General features: G+C 39.8%; 1 long non-coding RNA gene across 5 annotated transcripts in view; it reads left to right on the forward strand.

Moving 5' to 3' along the window:
• The window catches only part of LOC103883247, a 167,351-nt gene that overhangs the window by 19,038 nt on the left and 127,975 nt on the right, over positions 1 to 20,338 (forward strand). For 2 of the 5 annotated variants that reach the window (XR_004183426.1, XR_001901212.3), the window contains one exon: positions 1,244 to 1,407. The exons of the other annotated variants lie outside the window; for them this stretch is intronic. This is a non-coding gene — a long non-coding RNA (uncharacterized LOC103883247). The remainder of the gene's footprint in view (positions 1 to 1,243; positions 1,408 to 20,338) is intronic. 5 annotated transcript variants of the gene reach the window in all.

Below are 20,338 nucleotides of genomic sequence, written 5' to 3' on the forward strand. Positions count from 1 at the left end.
TTTTACATGTGAAAAGAAAGGAGTGGGGGGAAAAAGTCGATTATGCATTCGTCTTGTGCTCAGTAAATCTACATTTTACGTAAGATAAAGTAAGCATGTGAAATTACAGCTGTTTGGGAACAAAAGTAAGGCAGTTTTTTCGTGATTCAGTTTCCAGGCTTAACTTTCCCTCTGGCATAGTGAGTTTGGGGTCCTGAGATTTTATTTTTCTTTCACAGTGGCGAATGAGGGAGACCCCATGGAAATAATACAGGCTTTTTCCCTAGCTTTTTATAATATTTTGAAAATTTCACACTTAAAAAAATAGTACTGTGAGCACCTGTATACCCTCCGTCTGTATTCACTAGTTAACATTTTGCTGTGCTTGCTGGCTTGTTCCAGGTGTGTGTATTTTGAACCATAGGTGGTAACCACGCATATTTGTATTATTTTGCCTCATCGTTTGAATGTAAGTTGCAGACATCATGACATTTCACCTCTAAATACATGCTAAGGAGGACTGTTTTCTATATATACCTGCCAAACTGTTGTCACACCCACAAAGTCTAGTATTGATGCAATAACCTGGCTTAACATATAAAAAATATTTAAACATGAAAGAGTGTTTATTTTTCTTAAAAAAATGTCAGACTTGTCTGGGACCACGTATATTGAATAAATTGGTGTGGTGAGGCTAGAACCACAGAAACTGGTTTACACATATTTGAAGAGTCATATGTAGCCATAAAATAGAAAGAGGAAGCTCATTGTATTCTGATCTGCTGTACAATGAAATCCTGAGTAAGAACAAGGCGTAGAAGAATGTGAAAAAAGAGAGTTTATAAACATTTGCATGTATATAGATATAATATTTCTGGAAGGATAGAAAAAGAACCATAATATTCCATGCTTTTGAGATAAGACATTAGGTATCTGGGGGACAGGTGGACTTTTCTCTGAATACTCCTTTTTTACCTTTTATGTTCTATTTTGCATTTTGAACTATGTGAATATTACTTATTCAGAAATAAATGGTAAAGAAGCACGCATAGGCTTTTGTTGTTACCATTATTAGCTCTGTAACATGTAGGAGCATACTTCTCTTTACAGCCTAAAAAGATTTGGAGAATGAGACGTGAGGCACAGACAATGGAGAAAAATTTTATTATTTCAGTTTTGAAGGGTGTTTTAGTCCATTAGAGCTATTGTAACAAACTGTTGTCGACTGGTTGGTTTATAAACAACAGACATTTATTTCTCACAGCTCTGGACGCTGGGAAATCCAAGATCAAGGTGCTGGCAGATTCAGTATCTGGTGAGAGTCAGCTTGCTGGTTCATAGATGGCACCTTCTCCCTGGGTCTTCACATGGTGGAGAGAAGCAGCAAGCTCTCTGGACCCTTATGAGGACACCAGTCTCATTCCTAAGGTCTCTATCCTCATGACCTCATCTAACGCTAATTATCTCCTAAAGACCCTACCTCCTAATCCTATCATCGGGGAGTAGGGTTTCAACATATGAATTCTGGGGAGACACAAGCCTTCAGTCCATAACAAAGGGAAATTTGCTATTTGTGCCACTTTTTAATAGACTGAGATACTCATGGTGTAAGAAGTTATTTTTTCAGGAGCTGCTAGTAGGGAGAGTAGGGGCTTGATGGGAGTCTGATATCCAGGAAGTAATGGAATTTCACAAGGGAAAGCACAAAGGAAGGTGTAGTAGAAGTGCAGAAGATGATGACTGGGATTTAGAGTTTGCCTTGTTGATATATTCATACTATTTTTTGAGATGGGGTCTTGCTCTGTTGCCCAGGCTGGAGTGCAGTGGTACAGTCTCGGCTCACTGCAGCCTCTATCTTCCAGATTCAAGTGATTCTCGTGCCTCAGCCTCCAGAGTAGCTGGGATTACAGGCGTGCACCACCTTGCCCAGCTAATTTTTTTATTTTTGTAATAGTAGAGATGGAGTTTCACCATGTTGGCCAGGCTGGTCTCAAACTCTTGACCTCAAATGTTACCTGCCCGTCTTGGTCTCCCAAAGTGCTGGGATTACAGGAGTGAGCTACCATGCTTGGCCTATTCATACCATTTTTTGAGGACAAAAGATGGTGTGTTAAAAAAGTTGCTAAGAGAAAACATTTAGAAATAATGTCTGCCTATTTTTTCAATTAAAAAAATCATGTTTCTAATGCCTGATATTTTTTAAAAGACAGCTTCTTAGATTTTACTGAAGATTATGTGAAGGTTAAAAGAAAGCCTTATTGGGTAAATGCTATAAATCTGTTATTAGTAAGTTATGTCTATTTGATAGCAGTTTGATTATTTTGTGTGATAATTTTTATATAATTATATGATGAACTTCTGTGATATTTACACTTTAAAATTGCTTTTTCTCTGTTTTGAGATGTTGCATGAAATGTTAAAATTAATTTCGGAGTTAACTCAGCCATAGTTTATTTTCTATTTTGTTAATGATTAACACGAAGTTATCGATTGGTACTTAGAGCCTCTTCTCTTGAAGGCCAGTGTTTGTTAATTAGTGAGTGTTGAATTGCTCCCGGTGTCCATTAGGCATCTTGTGGTTAATGGAGACAGATGGTCTGCCCTTGATAGATGCTTCTGGAAAGTTAACATTTCAGCAGTGGCAGTTACATTCCTGTCAGGCAGGACTTCAGGAAGAGAGGAACTCTGTACCATTTGATCCGAATTCCCAGGTGTGACTTTGCAGGTGAAGAAATTTGATTTTATCAATTCATTTAGGGTGGATGGAGATTGTGAGACTGAGTAAAGCTATCCAAGCCAAGCAAGCTTACATGAGATTGAATTCTCCAGTGTATTAGTTGGCAGTGGGAGATGTGCTGTAGCCAGCTGTAGACTTTTTGAAAGAATGAAACTTGGATCAGAACTTTTGTTGGTGAGCATAGAGATAAGATGGGAAAGAACTGGATACTTTCAAGCTGTCTGTGAAGCCATGAGGATTTGACAGAGAACTCTTTCCCTTCCGGGGCTATCCTGCCTAAAAAAATGGAGCCCAGGCTGGGTGCGGTGGCTCATACCTGTAATCCCAGCACTTTGGGAGGCTGAGGCAGGAGGATTGTTTGAGACTAGGAGTTTGAGACTAGCCTGGGCAACCTGGCGAGACCCCATCTTTACAAAATTAAAAAATTAGACATAGTGGTGCATGTCTGCAGTCTTAGCTATTTGGGAGGCTGAAGTGGGAGGATTGCTTGAACCCTGGATGTTGAGGCTGCAGTGAGCTGTCATTGTGCCACTGCACTCCAATCTGGGTGATGGAATGACCCCCTCTCTCTCTCAAAAAAAAAAAAAAAAAATATATATATATATATATAGTGTGTGTGTGTGTGTATATATATATGGTTACACACCCACACATTTATGAACAATGTTTGGTTTCGCTTGTTTTTTATCTTTATGTAGCAGAATCATACTGGATATATTTTTCTGTACTTATTTCACTAAACATTAGGATTTTGATGTTTTAACAGTGCCGATGCATGTAGCTCTAGGTGATTAATTTTCATTGCTGTTTAGCTTTCCATTGTATGAAACTATGCCATAGTTTCATAGTATGAATATGCCGATTTCTCCATTCTCCTGTTGACTGATGTTTGGGTTTCATGATTTTTGCATTGTGAACAGTGCTGCGAACACTTGTAAACTTGTTTCTTGGAGAATGTGCGCAGTCTGTACAGATTGTATTCTCTCTTTATTGTATTACATAAAGAGGTACAAATAATTTCTATGTTCCTGTATTTACTCAAACAGCTGATGTTAACATGAGAATATTAGTATGGAATTAAGGTCATTTATGAATGTTGTTAAGTTAATTCAGTTGATTTCAAGTTCTGTCCTGAATAAAAGCAATATTTTTCATAAATGACTATTTCACACTTAAAAATATTGAAAAACACTAGAAGATAGTAACATTCCATAATATCACCACCCTCATTTGGTAATTATAAAATTAGGCTGTAAAAATTTTGTTTTACTATCAGTCCTATCTGCCTCTGCCAAAACACACCCCAACCCCTTTACTTAGAAATAGTTTATCACCATTACCAATTATGCTTTTCACCTTTACTTTGTGCTTAGAAAAGTCATCTCTATACATTTGCACATATTATTAAAGATATATATGTATGTATATCTCATTTTTAGACAATAGCATGTAAATGCAATTTAATTTTTTTTTCCCCTTCTTGTTGAATGTTTTTTCAAAAATCAGGATATTGGCCAGGTGCGGTGGCTCATGCCTGAAATCCTAGCACTTTGGGAGGCCGAGGTGGGCAGATCATCTGAGGTTAGGAGTTCAAGACCAGCCTTGGCAACATGGCAAAACCCCATCTCTACTAAAATACAAAAATTAGCTGGATGCGTTGGCGTGCACCTGTGATCCCAGCTACTCATTCGAGAGGCTGAGACAGGAGAATTGCTGAGACAGGAGAATTGCAAGACTCTGTCTCAAAAAATAAATAAATAGGCCGGGCACGGTGGCTCATGCCTGTAATCACAGCACTTTGGGAAGCCGAGACGGGTGGATCACCTGAGGTCAGGAGTTCATGACTAGCCTGGCCAACGTGGTGAAACCCCATCTCTACTTAAAAATACAAAAATTAGCTGGACGTGGTGGCACGCACCTGTAATCCCAGCTACTGGGGAGGCTGAGGCAGGAGAACTGCTTTAGTCTGGGAGGCGGAGGTTGCAGTGGGCTGAGATCGTGCCATTGCACTCCAGCCTGGGCAACAAGAGCAAAACTCGGTCTCTAAATAAATAAATAAATAAATAAAATTGGGATATTAACACTGATACTATAATATTATCTGACTGTAGACCTTATTCAGATTCTGTTATCCCCAAAATATCTTTATAGTAAGAAATTACCAGATCATATGTTACATTTGGTTAACCTGGAACAGCTTCTCAGTCTTTCTGTGTTTTGTGACTTTGACGTTTTCGGAGAGTACTTGGCAATATTACATAGTGTCTTTCAACAGTGGTTTGTTTGTTGCTTCCTCGTGCCTGTATTCAGGTTTTGTGTTTTCCGTAGAAATACTACATGAGGGATGCTGTGTTCTTCTCAGTACATCTTATTCAGAGGCACGTGATGTCTGTTTGTCTCACCACTGGTGATATTAACTTAGATCCCCTGGTTAAGGTCAGGTTTCTGTTAGATTTTCTGGTTTCTCGTTTTTCTCGGAAAGTTACTGTTTCCTTTATTTCCAATAATAATTGTGTTATGGAATGATATTTTTAGATTTCGTTAATGTCCTGTTACTCCTCACACGTTTAACCCTAGGCTTTTAAAATCTATTGATGCTTGTGTGCATCATTTATTCTTATGATGGCTGCCTAATGGCGATTTTGAAAAGTCCATCATTTCTTCATTTATTTATAGTTGACTTTCTTCCCCCAAAAAGAGCTCTCTCTTCAATCTCATTTATTTATTTCAGTGCATATTCATGGATTCTGATATTAGTCTTAATTTGTTGTTATTACGTATTTTGATGCTGAAATTATCCCAGATTTGGCCAGTAGGAGTTTCTTCAAGCCGCCTCCTGTGTCTTTTGACACATCTCCTTCGTTCTTTGAACATGTTCTTTCTTGTGCATGTAGAATGTTTCTCATTGCATACCTTCTCTGCCTCAGCCCTAGAATCAGCCAGTTCTCTGAGAAACTCTGTATGAGAGTGTCTGCTTCTCCATAGCCTGGCCAAGAGTGACTTTTTTTTTTTTTTTAAATTTTTGCCAATTTGATAGTTGAGAAATAGCATCTTGATGTAATTTAAATTTGTATTTTTTCCACTATAAGTGGAATTGAACATCTTTTAATATGTCTAAGGGATATGTGTGTGTGTGTGTGTGTGTGTGTGTATAAGTATATGTGAGTGTATGTATTTTCCCATGTCCTTTGCCCATTTTTCTGTTGTTTTTGTCTTTCAGAGTTCTTTATATATTATGGTTATTACTCCTTTATCTGTGATATGATGCAAATATTTTCTCTTATTTTATCTGTTGCCTTTTGTTTACAATAGAGTGTTTTTGACCATATAGAAATTTTAAAAAAGTATGTAGTCAAATCGATCAATCTTTCGGTCTTCCCAATTTTGAGTTGTAGGTAACAAACCTTTTCCTGCATCGAGATGAGAGAATTCACCTTTTTTCCCCCTTCTCGTGGTAGTATGGCTTCATTGCTTTACATTTAGATCCCTGATTCATTTGGAGTTTATTTTAGTATATGGTATGAGGTTTTCCAGTGGCTAGCCAATTATTTTAACATTGTGTTAATCCATTTTCACGCTGCTATGAAGACATACCCTTGACTGGGTAATTTATAAAGAAAAGATGTTTAATTGACTCACAGTTCAGCATGGCTGGGGAGGCCTCAGGAAACTTACAATCATGGCAGAAGAGGAAGCAAACATGCCCTTCTTCACATGACAGCATCATGGAGATGTGCCAGACAAAAGGGAGAACAGCCCCTTATAAAACCATCAGATCTCATGAGAACTCACTATCACACGAACTGTATGAGGGTAACCACCCCCATGATTAAATTACCTCCTTACTGGGTCCTTTTCATGACACGTGGGGATTATGGGAACTATAATTCAAGATGCGATTTGGGTGGGGACACAGCCAAACCATATCAAACATCATTTATTAAATAGTTTTTGCCTTGGTGATTTTAGATGCCACCTTTATCATATACAGTACTGAAACTTCATCTGCACTTGGGTCTGTTTTTGAACTTTCTGTATTACTCTGTTGGTTTTTCTGTCTATTCATGTGTCAGACACTTTTCATCATGGAGGCTTTAGACTATAATTTAACGTCCGGAAGAACTCATCCTTCCCTCTAGTGTGTGAGTGTTTTCCTGGCTGTTACTGCCTATTTATTTTTCAGTATGAGGCTTAGTATCAGTTGTATATCTTCATTTAAAAAACTTGGTTTATTTATGAGGATTACATTAAATTTCTAAATTAATTTATGATGAACTGACATTTTATGTTAACTTGTTCTATCTGAATATAAGAGATGTCTATTTGTTAAACTCTTCGTTTGTGTCTTAATAATGCTTTAAAGTTTTCCTCAGATGTGTTTAATACATTTATTTTAAAATTTATTCTTAAGTACTCAGTTTTCTTTGTGCAGCTTGCTTTGTTTCCACTTAATATATCACATACAGCTGAACAGGTCAGTACGTGTTGATCTATTTCATTTTAAAAAGTGGATCCATGGTAAGTTATGTCTGTGTATCTGTTAGTATGGGGGAATGTGAGGGTAGCAGAAGTCATAATTTCTATCTTAAATAACTAAAACATAGTTTTGGAAATCAGATATGTTTATGTACATTAAAAAATATAAAAAAAATTCCTGTGTGGGTATTCAATTCAATTCCTTGAATTGAGCCTAGAAGAAAGTGTTGAATTTAGTTTAGTGGAGAGGACCAAAAAGGACATTTCGTGTGACAATGGCATAGACTAAAGTAGAGGCAGAGTTTCACCATGTCGTGTGAGGTCAGTGATATAACTGGCCCAGATGATGTTTCTGTACTCAAAGATAGAGTAAGGGCAGTTATTGGACAACTTGAGTGCCCAAAGAAAGCATTTGGATTTGTCACACTGGCAGCAGAGGCCTTCTGAACTACTAATCTATTGCAGTGTAACAAATTATCCCCAAATTTAGTGGCTTAAAACATCAATCAACATTTATTATCTCTAACAATTTTTGTATGTCCGAGATTTGGGATCAGATTAACAGTATTCAGGCTTGGGGTCTCTTGTGGTGAAGTCAAGATGATAATCAGGGCTGGACATGGAGGCTCATGCCTCTAGTCCCAGCACTTTGGGAGGCTGAGGCAGGAGGATTGCTTGAGCCTACGAGTTTGAGACAGCTTGGACAACATAATGAGACCCTATCTCTATTAAAAAAATAATAATAAATTTTAAATAGATGTTAGCCAGTCTTCAGTCATCTTAAGGCTTTATTGGGGCTGGAGGATCCTCTTCCAAGATGGTGCACTCACATGGCTGGCAAGTTGGTGCTGGTTGTTGGTGGGAGGGCTCAGTTCCTCCCCTTTGTGGAACTCTTCACAGGATTGAGTGTCCTTATGACATGGCAGCTGCACTCCCCAGATAGAGCGATTCAAGAAAACAAGACAGAAGCTTCAATGCCCTTTTTGACCACGCGTTGGAAATCATCCCCCATCACTCTCACCGTGTTCTCTTCCTCAGACACAAGCCAGTAAATTCTGCCCACATTCAAGGGAAGGGGAGCTAGGTTTCACCTTTTAAAAAGAGGTGTGTCAGAGAATCTGGGAACAGATTTTACAACCACCACACTATCCTAAAGAGGAGTGATGGTATAATTTTGAAAAAGAAAAAAGTCTGGGATCCAGAGAAAGATTAATCTGGAGTAATGTCAAAGATGAATGGAAGAAAGGGAGAAACAGGAGGTGGATCGTAGTGATGCGATCTAGCAGTCAAGTGATGAATTTAGTTGGGAGCAGTGAGAGGGCAGAGGTAGGACACATGGAAGGGAGACAGCAGAATCCCTTCCCCTGTGATGGTTGAGTTTTCAATGACTGACTATGTAGAGAAAATCAGGGCAGTGACTTTGGGGAAAGCCATGGTTTGGGATGTGATCAGGAAGGGGAGCTGGGTCTGTTGGATTAGAGAGAAAGAAGAGCCAATTGGGTTCCTGCAGGATGGAAAAAAGCAGAGTGATCAAGAGCTTCAGATGTTGCAGAATTCGCAGAGAATGATGTTTGAAAAGAATGCATTTGCCTGCAAGGTTATTATAGGTGACAGCAGTTTAAGTGGAGTAGAGCAATTTTGGAAATTGGATTATAACATTTAATTCGATGATTAACTTTTTACAAAGTGCTTGAGGTGGGAGGATGAGGGGCTGGTATACCATTCACGACTCAGATTTTGAGATCTTATGTCTTTCTGCCTCCCGATAGTACCCCCAAGACTCCCTGGAATGGCACTTCCACTTAGCTCTTGGATTGAGGGCAATGGAGGAGGATTTTACCTCACTCATTTTCAGGGACTCTTTTAATTGCATGTGAAATCAACTGACTTTATTATTTTTTTACTTTACATATCGCTTTTAACTATCCTCATGTGTGCTCTCCCCAGCCCCATTCATTTCCCTTCCTTTCCCTTCTCCCTGGTCGGTAAGCATTTCAGATCATGATCCAAGACAAAGATCTATTTTTCTTCTCCCTTACCTCCCAACTTCAAGCATGATTCTATGATTCATATACTTTGTTAACTGAACTTGCAGGGATGCAATTAATATATAAAAAATATAATTAAAATTGCAACCGGCAAATGTGAATACTAAATTGAAAGAGTCTTGGTTTTTGAATTTTAATTTTAATTTTTTGTAGAGATGGGGTCTTGCTGTGTTGCCCGGGCTGGTCTTGAATCCCTGGCCTCAAGTGATCCTCTCACCTCAGCCTCCCAAAGTGCTGGGATTACAGGCATGAGCCACCACACCCGGCCTTATTTAGTATTATTTTATGTTCTGTATCTGTACATAGATTTAATCTGTTTTCAAATTAGTGAAATAATTATCAATAAGATGGAGCAAAAACATGAAAATAATTTAAAAATGTCTTTATGTGACATAACACAGATTTGTGTAGGGATATGAGATTAAGTCGACCAAAGATGGTGTAGTAAAACACTGACAAACCCAGAAATTAAATGTGAGTTTTCTCTGTAACATGGTGTGATGATGATTATATTATTGTTATTTTTTCTGATAGGGCTATTTTCCTTTGAAGAAGAAATGTTGGGTCCATTTAAGACTTAAACTAAATTACAATAGCATTAATAACTATGGTTCCAAATTAGGAGTAGTCTTTATGCTGTGAAAAAAGAAAAACTATTGTTGATAAGTTCATTTTAGCACAAAAGGATAGGATTGTTCTCAGTAACATCATCTTTGAATAAATAGGGCGGCCTCTGATGATGTAGCCTCATTTTGCAGTGTGCGTGGGAGGTGAGCATAGAAGAGACAAAAGGGCCAGGGGATGTTGAGAAGGAATAGCAGAAGGGAGGGACACCTGGTGCCTTCACTGTGGATGGCACAGATCGTAAGTGACTGGAGGGGGCAGAGGCTCTGACTGTGTCAGTACTGCCATTAGGTATTCATTACATAGACATTAAGCTTTTTCTGTGTGTCTGTGGGTGTGAGAGAGGGAGACAGGAAAAAAAGGGAGTGAGAATGTATATGTCTCCGGAGATCACTGACTGTGTTGTTTACTTTTACAGTTAAAGATCTAGGGCTAGATGCGGTGGCTTACCCCTGTAATCCCAGCACTTTGGGAGGCTGAGAGCAGGTGAATTGCTTGAGCCCGGGAGTTCGAGACCAGCCTGGTCAACATGGTGAAACCCCATCTCTACAAAAAATACAAAAATTAGCTGGGTGTGGTGACACACACCTGTGGTCCCAGCTACTTAGGAGGATTGGTTGGGCCCGGGAGGTCGAGGCTGAGCTATGATGATGCCACTAGCTATAGTCTAGGTGACAGAGAGACACCCTGTGTCAATTTAAAAAATAAAAAGATCTGGATATATTTGGAGATTCTATCATGGCTTTTACTCCTTGTACTTGAGCAATTGACAGAAAGTTAATCTGGTTAATTGATATATTTTCCATTTCCTGTTTCCCACTCATCCTATCCCCTCCTCTTTCCCTCTGAGTTCTCTGAGTCTCCCTTCAGACCTTGTGGGTCCTAGAAGCTTCCACCAAGCGTCCCTTCCATTTCCAGGGCCCCACAGTTGCTGGGCACATTGTCCTCCTATGTGTGCTCCTCTGTCTCCAGAATGTCCTGGGAATCACTGTATGTAGGTTTCTACAACCTGTGTTATTTTTGTCTGTTTGTTTGTTTTCGCTTCTCTGAGGGAGGAGCCAAGTTTCATCCGTGTAGCTCCACATGGAATAAATGTGAGTTGACTGAACAAATGAAAGATTTCCCCAAGCCTTGTAGTAGACGTGCTTGGACCATGGTGGTCCATCAGTGTGGCAGTGGAGTCCCTGAGCATTAAGGATTGGGAGACGTGTGACTAGAGAGGTAGACCACACAAGCCATGAAGCATCTAGGGGTGACTGCAAACTGAGTGAGGCAGGTCTCCTGGTCCTGTGGTGCTCCACAGAGAAGATTTATGGGATGGCTTGGAAGCAAGAAACAGATAAATGCAGTGCTGTGTGCTAAGCGTTGCAACCTCCTGCACAAACTGCTCTGGGCACTTAAATTAATTTGCACTCTGGGGGTTGGTCTGGGAAGATTGGCGTTTGAGTTGAGTCCTTAAGAGCGTGCAGTTGCTCACCAAATGGAGAAGAACAAGGAGCATGTTTCAGAAGCAGCATGTACCACACTGTAGAGGTGGAAATTGTCATTTTCTTGAGAAGTTGTAATGGAGCTTAAGGTTCAGGGGCATTGGGAGTGGGAAAGGAGCAGGAAATGAGATTGGAGAGGGCCATGTGTGTAATGCTGAATGACTGGCCTTCACCCCGTTGACTGTGGGGAACCACTGGAAGTTTTAAAATTAGAGGAATGGCGGAGATTCACGTTTTAGAAAATGCCTGGCAGCAGTGTGGAAGATGGACTGGAAGGGGAAGACTAAAGAGAATAGACAAGTTGGGAGACTCCTGCAAAGTCCACCTGAGTGCGGTGAAGGGCCTGGATTAGGCCTTGATAGCAGCGATGTGGTGGAGAAGACAAAGTTGCATATGATTTTGGAAGGTGGAATTTGCGTGACATACCGGAGCTACAGATAACAGTTGTGGGAGGGATGGAAGAATAGAGAAGGAAGAGTTTTTTAAGCTATAGCCATTGAATGGGAGAATAGAAAGGAAGCACCGAGTTTGGTTCCGGACATTTTATAGTGGGGCACCCAGATGGAGAGAACCAGCAGACGGAAACATATTCACACGTGTGTAAATGGGTGAGATTATATAAGGAGAGCTTGCTGAGCAAAACGAGAGAGGGTCACGCAGAGGACTCTGGGACACTCCAACATTTAAAGAGCACACTCAGGAAAAGAGCCATTTAAGAACTGTTCCAAAAGGAGACATAGCTACCAAGAGGTCAAGTTGAGATGAGCAGGAATACGAAGCCATTGGATTTGACCAGCCAGGGCAACAGAGTGAAACCCTGTCTCAAACAAACAAAAACAACAACCAAACTTTTCCAAAAGAATTTGTTATAAGATTTTAAAAATTACCAAGCACTTTTCAGTGTGTGTGTGTGCGCATGCGTGGCGGGTGTTAAATATACATAACATAAACTTTACCATTTAATCATTCTTGAGTAGTTTTTTTGGCATTAAGTACATTCACATTGTTGTACGACCATTACCACCGTGCATCTCCAGAACTTTTTCACTTCCCGTGATTGAAACTCTGTACCCATTAAACAACTCGCCATTTCCCTCTCTTCCATCCACTGACAACCACCATCCTACTTTCTGTCTTTATGAATTTGACTACTCTGGGAACCTCATACAAGAGGAATCATGCAATATTTGTCCTTTCGTGACCGGCCTGTTTCAGCGCAACATATTCAAAGTTCATCCGTGTTGTAACATGTCAGGATTTCCTTCAGCATTTTAAAAATATAATTTGAATATAGCTTTTTTTTTTTTCCAAGAAACAACTATTTACAACCATTACAAAGTCCTACAATATGCCACATCAGTTTTACACAGGGAAGGGAATTAGAAGAAGGGAATTCACGTCGATCACAGACATCCTGTTGAGCATGTGTCAGGCGCCATGCCAATTCCAAGTACTTCGTCTAACTCATTGAACCTCCATAACAATTCTGTGCGGTGACATTATTTCTCTCATTTTACAGCTGAATAAACTGATTTTCAGAGACTTACGTAGCTTGTGCAAGGCCACACAGCTGGCAAATAACTGAGCCAGGATTCAAATCCTGATCCTCCCAATACCCAAGGCCATGCTCTTTTTAGGACCCTTCGGTTCTCCCTGTGGTCCTTTCTCTAATTATATGACTCTAAAGGAGTCAAATCTCTTTGCTTTGAATTTAATGAAGTTGTGCTTTTTAAGGTTTTCCTGGTGTTCAGCAAATACACAAGGCTCCTCATGACATTAAACCGCTCTTATTTTGTATTTAACCTTTTAAGAACAGAATCAAGCATTTGCCAAAAGTAGAGAATTAATTGTGTAACTAATTAATTCAGTTAACATAGTTATTTGTTGAATGTTGTTTGATGTGTTTGTCCAACTTAATATTTGTCTGAGGTCATTTACAGAACTAAGTTGATTTGTAGGTTAGATTTCTGAAGGAAAATACTTTTTTAAAACTAAACTTGCAGTTTCTATTCTAATCACAAATAGAAAAGGAAGAAACTTTTTAAAATGAAAAATATTTAACCACTTATTTTTGAGGATCTCACAAAAACAAAGTATTATGCAAGTAATCTGACCATAGTATTTGAAGCCAAAAGCCACAGGTTGAGATTTGCCATGCTGAAGGTTTTTTTTTTTTTTTTTTAATCTACAAATGTTTCTTTGAATTCTTGAATGCTCTATCCTGTGCCAGTGAAAGATGTTTTTCTTTAAAGATCTTAGCAGTGACTGACATATCACTGTTTGAGCAGATGATCCTGAGAAAGTAATCAAAGCCATGTACAGAACAGGCGTTTCTGTAACTTGGGCCCTTCACGGAAGTAAGCCAATGGGCTTGTGTGTTGTTTGAAGACTGGGCTTATCTCTGCATCTTTGTTCAGTGTTTGGCTTTGAGAGCACCACTGACTCTGAGTTTCATCTGCACTCTGTGACCAATTGTGAGAGAGACCCAAAGTCTGAAGTTTATGTTGACGTTAGAAAGTCATTCTCTGAAGCCTGTTTTTGGAATGAGTTTAAAGAAGGAAGAGTACCAAAAGCCAGGTCTGGTCTTGTAGTGGATGTTTTGGAAAGAAAGGATCATGGTTCTGTGGGACCATAAGAGTGGATCAGATTACATTCTAATGTAATGATGAAAACAAAGACTAATAAATCAGAGGGACTCTAAAACATCCTAAAATCTTCCCTCAGGCAAATAATACCAGATCTTCGAGGGTGGATAATTGTTTTCTCTCCATTTTCTTTTTTCTTTTTCCTTGGAGATTGACAGAATTAAAAATGTGACAGCCCCCATCAGTGGTTCATTTAAGTGTTTTGGTATATAGGTGATTAGAAACCATAAAATATCTTCTGCTTTATTTTAAAGCTATTGTCTCGCTCAGACTGCATAATTTAAAGGCAACTGTGTAATCCATGTCTGTGGTGAAACATTTCTGATCCTAAAAGTCATGGACGAAAGGGGTCATTTGCCTACCTAGCGTCAAGGAGCTTAAACTGTAATCAGAAGTCCATGCATTATTGCTTTATTCAAATGTAAAGGGAAGATGAATGCTCAAGATACAGCAAAGGATCTTTTTAAAATATGCAATTTGTGTGACTCTTGCTGAGTCAGATGAGTGGGTGATGCTGGGCAGAGCTGTAGAAGAAAACTGACTTTCAGCAAGGGATAAGAATCCATGCTAAACAGGACAGGAGTGAGGCTGAGAACATGCTCAGGGAGAGTGCGGTGATTGGAATATTCGTCCCTTCCAAAACTCACGTTCACATTTAATCCCCAGTGTGGCAGTATTGAGAGGTAGAGTCTTTAAGAGGTGATTGGATCATGAGGGCTTTGCCCTCATGAATTGATTTACCCACTCATGGATTAATGGATTAATGGGTTAGTGGATTAATGGGTTGTCATGGGAGTGGGGCTTGTGGTTTTGTAAGAAGAGGAAGAGAGAGTGACACTCAGCCCCCTCACCATGTGATACCCTGCACTGCCTCGGAGTCTGCAGAGTCACCACCAGCAAGAAGGCTCTCACCAGGTACTGTCTCTCAACCTTGGACTTCCCAGTATCCAAAACTGTAAGAAATAAATTTCATTTCTTTATAAGTTATCCAGTTTCAGGTGTTCTGCTCTAAGCAACAGAAAATGGACTAAGACAGAGAGGGAAGCCTCTGGAAGGGGGAAGCCTGAGTGGTGAAGTGGTGAGTCCAGCAGCTGAGGAGAAAACTTTTGACCTGACAGGGCTAGATCTCAGACCCAGATGGAAAAGCACTTTCTCTTTTTACTTTGGGGCTTGAGAGAGTGCTCAGCCTGAGTCTAAGAGTGGAGGTAGACCAGCCTAACAAAAAGGACTGACTCCAAGGAATTGCTAGCCAGAGGGAAAAGAAAATAAATCATGGAAGTCTTGGGAGATGCCTTTTGATACTTTAAACCAAGCTTGTCCAACCTGCGGCCTGCAGGCCACATGTGGCCCTGGACAGCTTTGAATGCGGCCCAACACAAATTAGTAAACTGTTTTAAAACATGAGGTTTTTTTTTTTTGTATGATTATTTGTTGTTGTTGTTAGCTAATCACTATCATTAGTGTTAGTATATTTTATGTATGGCCCAAGACAATTTTTCTTCCAGTATGGTCCCAGGAAGCCAAAAGATTGGGTACCCCTGCTTTAAACCTACCATGATAATTGAATACTGTGAGATTTTTATGTGTAAAATTTAGTCCAGATGGCTAGCATTTGAATTCCCAGGATACACAGCAGTAATTTTTTTGTTTTTCATAGCAGTAAATTTTTTGGTGTTTTTGAACAAACTCAAGTCTGTTATTCACTGCAGAGTACCAAGTAGGAGATTCTCATTAGCAGATAAGAGAAAGCAAAATATGATGTCTTTACAGGAGAAAACTATGTGTTCAATTAAGATAGGGTGACAAAACCCAAGTGTGAAACCTACTAGTGGGGACTGGCAGAAAGATACCCTATTTTACACAGTATTCTGTCCTTACATAAAGTTATTCTCTAATTGGCATCTCTTGGAAAATGGCTGGATTTGGCCCACTTAAGTAGGTCCAGGAGGGGCAAAGACTTGGAGTTTATTCATTCATTTTGGGAGGAAGCCCAGAATAGTCAATAGAACTAAAGATATGACAGTAGTAGTAGGTGCATGTCCTGTAATGTAGCTGGAATCCTAAAAACTGGGATAAGTCTGAGGTATAGGGGTTACATGACTCCAATTTATCCCTGGTTTTTGTCTTCATTGTCTCCACTGCCGTTAGGTTTTGTCTTCTCTAGTTTAAATTGGAGCAGGAATTATTCTTTGATAAAAGGCAGCACCTCAGTTAACTTTCTCACTCAGAATATATTTAGTCAACAGATAACTGTTGACACATACTAAATACAAGTGCATTACATGCTTTTGGAGGATACAAAGATAAATCAGGCAGAGTTTATTCTTAAGTTTTCTCATGTAATGGGGGTGGAGGCGATGTACCATCATTTAATGGTTGAGAACTGGGGTTCTGCAGTCAGACCCAAGCTGGTTCGGATCCTGGTGTTGCAATGTATGAGATGTATAGCCTTGGAAAAAGCTACTCAATCTCTCCTAAACCTTCCGAGGCTGTATGTCTAGTGCATGTCAACACCAGGATATGTATAATAGTACTTATGTCATAAGGATGGCTGGAGGCCTACGAGATAATGGTTGTAAAGGGTTTAGAAGACTCCCCAGAGCATAGTGAGTCCTCTCTGAACACTGACAACACACACAGATGAGCAGAGGTGCTTTATGGACCCAGGGGGTTCTGGCTTTGCTGATGTCCAGTGTTAGAGGTAGGGCTTGGGGAGTACCTATATTGGAAGCAATCACTCAGATTGTATGTCACTGGATGACATTGCCAGAGGCAAACAAGAAACAACATGGCAGACACAGAACTTTTTTTTTTTATCCACAAAAATAGACTGTGTTTTTTTGTTTGCTTTGATGTTTTGTTTGTATTTCTTTTTTTTTTTTGAGACTGAGTCTCGCTCTGTCTCATAGGCTGGAGTGCAGTGGTGCGATCTTGGCTCGTTGCAACCTCCACCTCCTGGGTTCAAGCGATTCTCCTGCCTCAGCTCCCCTAGTAGCTGGGATTACAGGCATCTGCCACCACACCTGGCTAATTTTTGGAGATGGGGTTTCACTATGTTGACCAGGATGGTCTCGAACCCCTGACCTCAAGTGATCTGCCCGCCTTGGCCTCCCAAAGTGCTGGGACGCCTGGCCTGTCTGTATTACTTTGCGGTAACTCTGCCGTTAGGGGAGTTGAATCAGACTCATCTGATAGGAAGATGACTTAATCATCAATTATTTTAGTACACAGTTACTGAGTCTGTCTTTGCACCCATTATGGGTTCCAGCACTAGATCTAGTTTATTAGCACTGAAAATAAAGCAAATACTAAGCCATATTGGTGATTGGCTCACAAACTTAGGATTGTTTGGCTGGCTGTTAAGGATAGGTGTCTGTAATATTAGAAAGTTTTCAGGCAAAATGAATGAAACCACCAGATAATAATTTGGGAAATAATAAAGGAGTGGTGGAGTTGGGTTTCTGTAGCTGACTGTTTTGCTCAGACATTGTGGTGTCAACTTACTTATCTCTAAACATTTAAATAGATTACTGACTGGCCTGGGATGTTTTCTGTTCTTTTTTTAAAAAAATGTTATATAATATTTGACCCATACAAAAGGTTATATAATTCTGTATAATTAATGGGACGTTATTAACACACTGAAGCTACCGTGTGAGGAGGCACCTCACTCATTTACTGCATTATTATAGCTTGCTAAACATACCTTGGTTAATAAGGAACTATTTCTTGAATGTCACTTCTGTGTCTCCTGCCAAGCATCTGATGGTGGACCCGAAGCCCTTGTTGACCAATAGGCTCAATATTTAGGAGGGAGACCTGGACAGCAGAGTAGAGGTGTGTGAGGACAAGCGGGGCCCTGCCAGCATTTGTGTCTGTCACCTCTAACCACAAAGGGAATAATGACTTGAGAGAGCCCTGCCTGCTTGCTGCAGCTCCTCCTTCCCAATCTCAGGTGAATTCCTCTTGATTTCCTCTAGCTGTAGCCTAGAATCATGTATAGAAAAGGATTCTGGGAAATGTAGTTCCCCTTAACCAAATGCTAACAGTACAAACCACAGTTGTGCAGCTAAGTATATGTACTTACTTGTTATACTGGAAACAGGAGAGATATTTGTAATTATTTCTGCTTCAAAGATATCAGAATAGTTATTTACTGTTCAGGTATCAGATTCATTTAAAAATGACATTTAACTTGATTGTATCATTATTTTCTTTTCCATTAAACCGTAACTATTTTTAAAGCCATGAAAAAACAGAACTAATTTAATCTTACCCTCTCCTTTGGAAAGAAAATATTCCTTTTTTAAAGTGAAAGCAAGTTTGAAAAAAAGAAAAAAAGGAATAAGGAATGGCTACTCCATAGACAGAGCAGTGGCCTGGTCTGCTTGCCTGAGTATACTTGCAGTTATTTCTAGATTATATGCTAAACAAGGGGTGGATTATTCATGAGTTTTCCCGGAAAGGGGTGGAGATTTCCTGGAACTGAGGGTTCCTCCCCTTTTTAGACCATATAGGGTGACTTCCGGACATCGCACTGGGATTTGTAAACTGTCATGGCATTGGCAGGAGCGCCTTTTAGCATGCTAATGTATTATAATTAGTGTATAATGAGCAGTGAGGACAACCAGAGGTCTCTTACGTTGCCATCTTGGTTTTGGTGAGTTTTGGCCGGCTTCTTTATGGCATCCTGTGTTATCAGCAGGGTCTTTGTGACCGTATCCTGTGCCGACCTCCTATCTCATCCTGTGACTAAGAAAATATTCTTCTAATTTGACAAATCAATTTGGATCTCATTGTGCTAAAAAAGTTTTTTTAAAAAATATTATCCAATACAGTGCCATCTAGTGACAAATCATTTACTTGCTGGTTATTGAAAATAGTTCACTACACGTTTTACATCTTGGTAAGTCAGGAACTTCTAATTGTGCAAATTCTTATTTTAAGTGACTATTTCTAAATAAATATTTGTAAATAGAGAGCTGGAAAATATTTTTTAACCCTCAGGCTTTATTATACATATGTATCACAATGTGTCTGTTTACTTAATGCCACGTGGACCCAGGAATAAAATCAAAATCTGTTTTGTCTAATAAGGTGGTAATAGGATTATTTTAGAAATGTGACGTGAAGGAATGAGCATGGCTTTAAAATCAAACAGACATGAGTTTGTCTATTTGGAATGACTTAGCAGGTAATTACTACCTGCCTGGAAGTGCACCAAGCACTATATATGTACTGCCTCAGTACGTAGTCAAAACTCCATAGGTATTTTACAAATGAGGAAACCGGCCGGGTGCGGTGGCTCATGCCTGTAATCCCAGCACTTTGGGAGGCCGGCATGTGGGTGAATCGAGGTCAGAGACGAGACTATCCCATAACACGCCAAACTCGTCTCTACTAAAAATACAAAAATTCAAACCCGGCGCGTTGGTGGGTGCCAGAATCAAGGTACTCTCAGGGAGGCTGAGGCAGGAGAATGGGCGCGAACCTGGGAGGTGGATGAAGTGTTCGCCATGTGGCGGCACTGCACACCAGCCTGGGCAACAGAGCAAGACTGGTCTCAAAAACCAAACAAGCAAATGAGGAAACCAAGGCAGGGCAAGGAAGTGTTGTGGTGCTTACTTCATTGTAAATTTTTTTTAAAAATTGTATTGAGATGGAGTCTCGCTCTGTCACCCAGGCTAGAGTGCAATGGTGCGATCTCAGCTCACTGCAGCCTTCGCCTCCCAGGTTCAAGCTGTTCTCATGCCTCAGCCTCCTAAGCAGCTGGGACCACAGGTGCCCGCTACTGCGCCCGGCTGATTTTTGTATTTTTAGTATAGACGGGATTTCATTCACCTTGTTGGCCAGGCTAGTCTTAAACTCCTGACCTCAAGTGATTCACCCACCTTGTCCTCCCAAAGTGCTGAGATACCTCATTGTATTTTTATTGTGTGTGTTTATCTGTTTTATGTAATAAAAGAGTGCCCCTTAACAGAGAGGGTCTTACTCAAGAATATTGCGTTTTTTCCTGCCCCTGTTGTAGACTGGTATGTCTACAGTTCAGCTGCTGAATATTTGATTTTTTTTTTTTGTCCATGAAATGAAAACACAATACCCTTGACAAGAACAATAGTACATTACATTGTTTTGATAAAATATCATTGTTTTCTCTATATTTTCTTCAAGAGTGAAAAATATATGTAATTTTTTATGAAGGGTATTATACAGTGGCACAAGCACTAAACTAAGCAACTCTGGGTTCTAGTCTCTAACTGGCCACTTGTAAACTAGTGTTAATTTAACTCTAAAGTTTTACATGCCCACAACCTGCATATTCCAAGAGCTTGTTACATACAA

The sequence above is a fragment of the Papio anubis genome, chromosome 4 (genome assembly GCF_008728515.1).
Source record: "Papio anubis isolate 15944 chromosome 4, Panubis1.0, whole genome shotgun sequence".
NCBI lineage: Eukaryota > Metazoa > Chordata > Mammalia > Primates > Cercopithecidae > Papio > Papio anubis.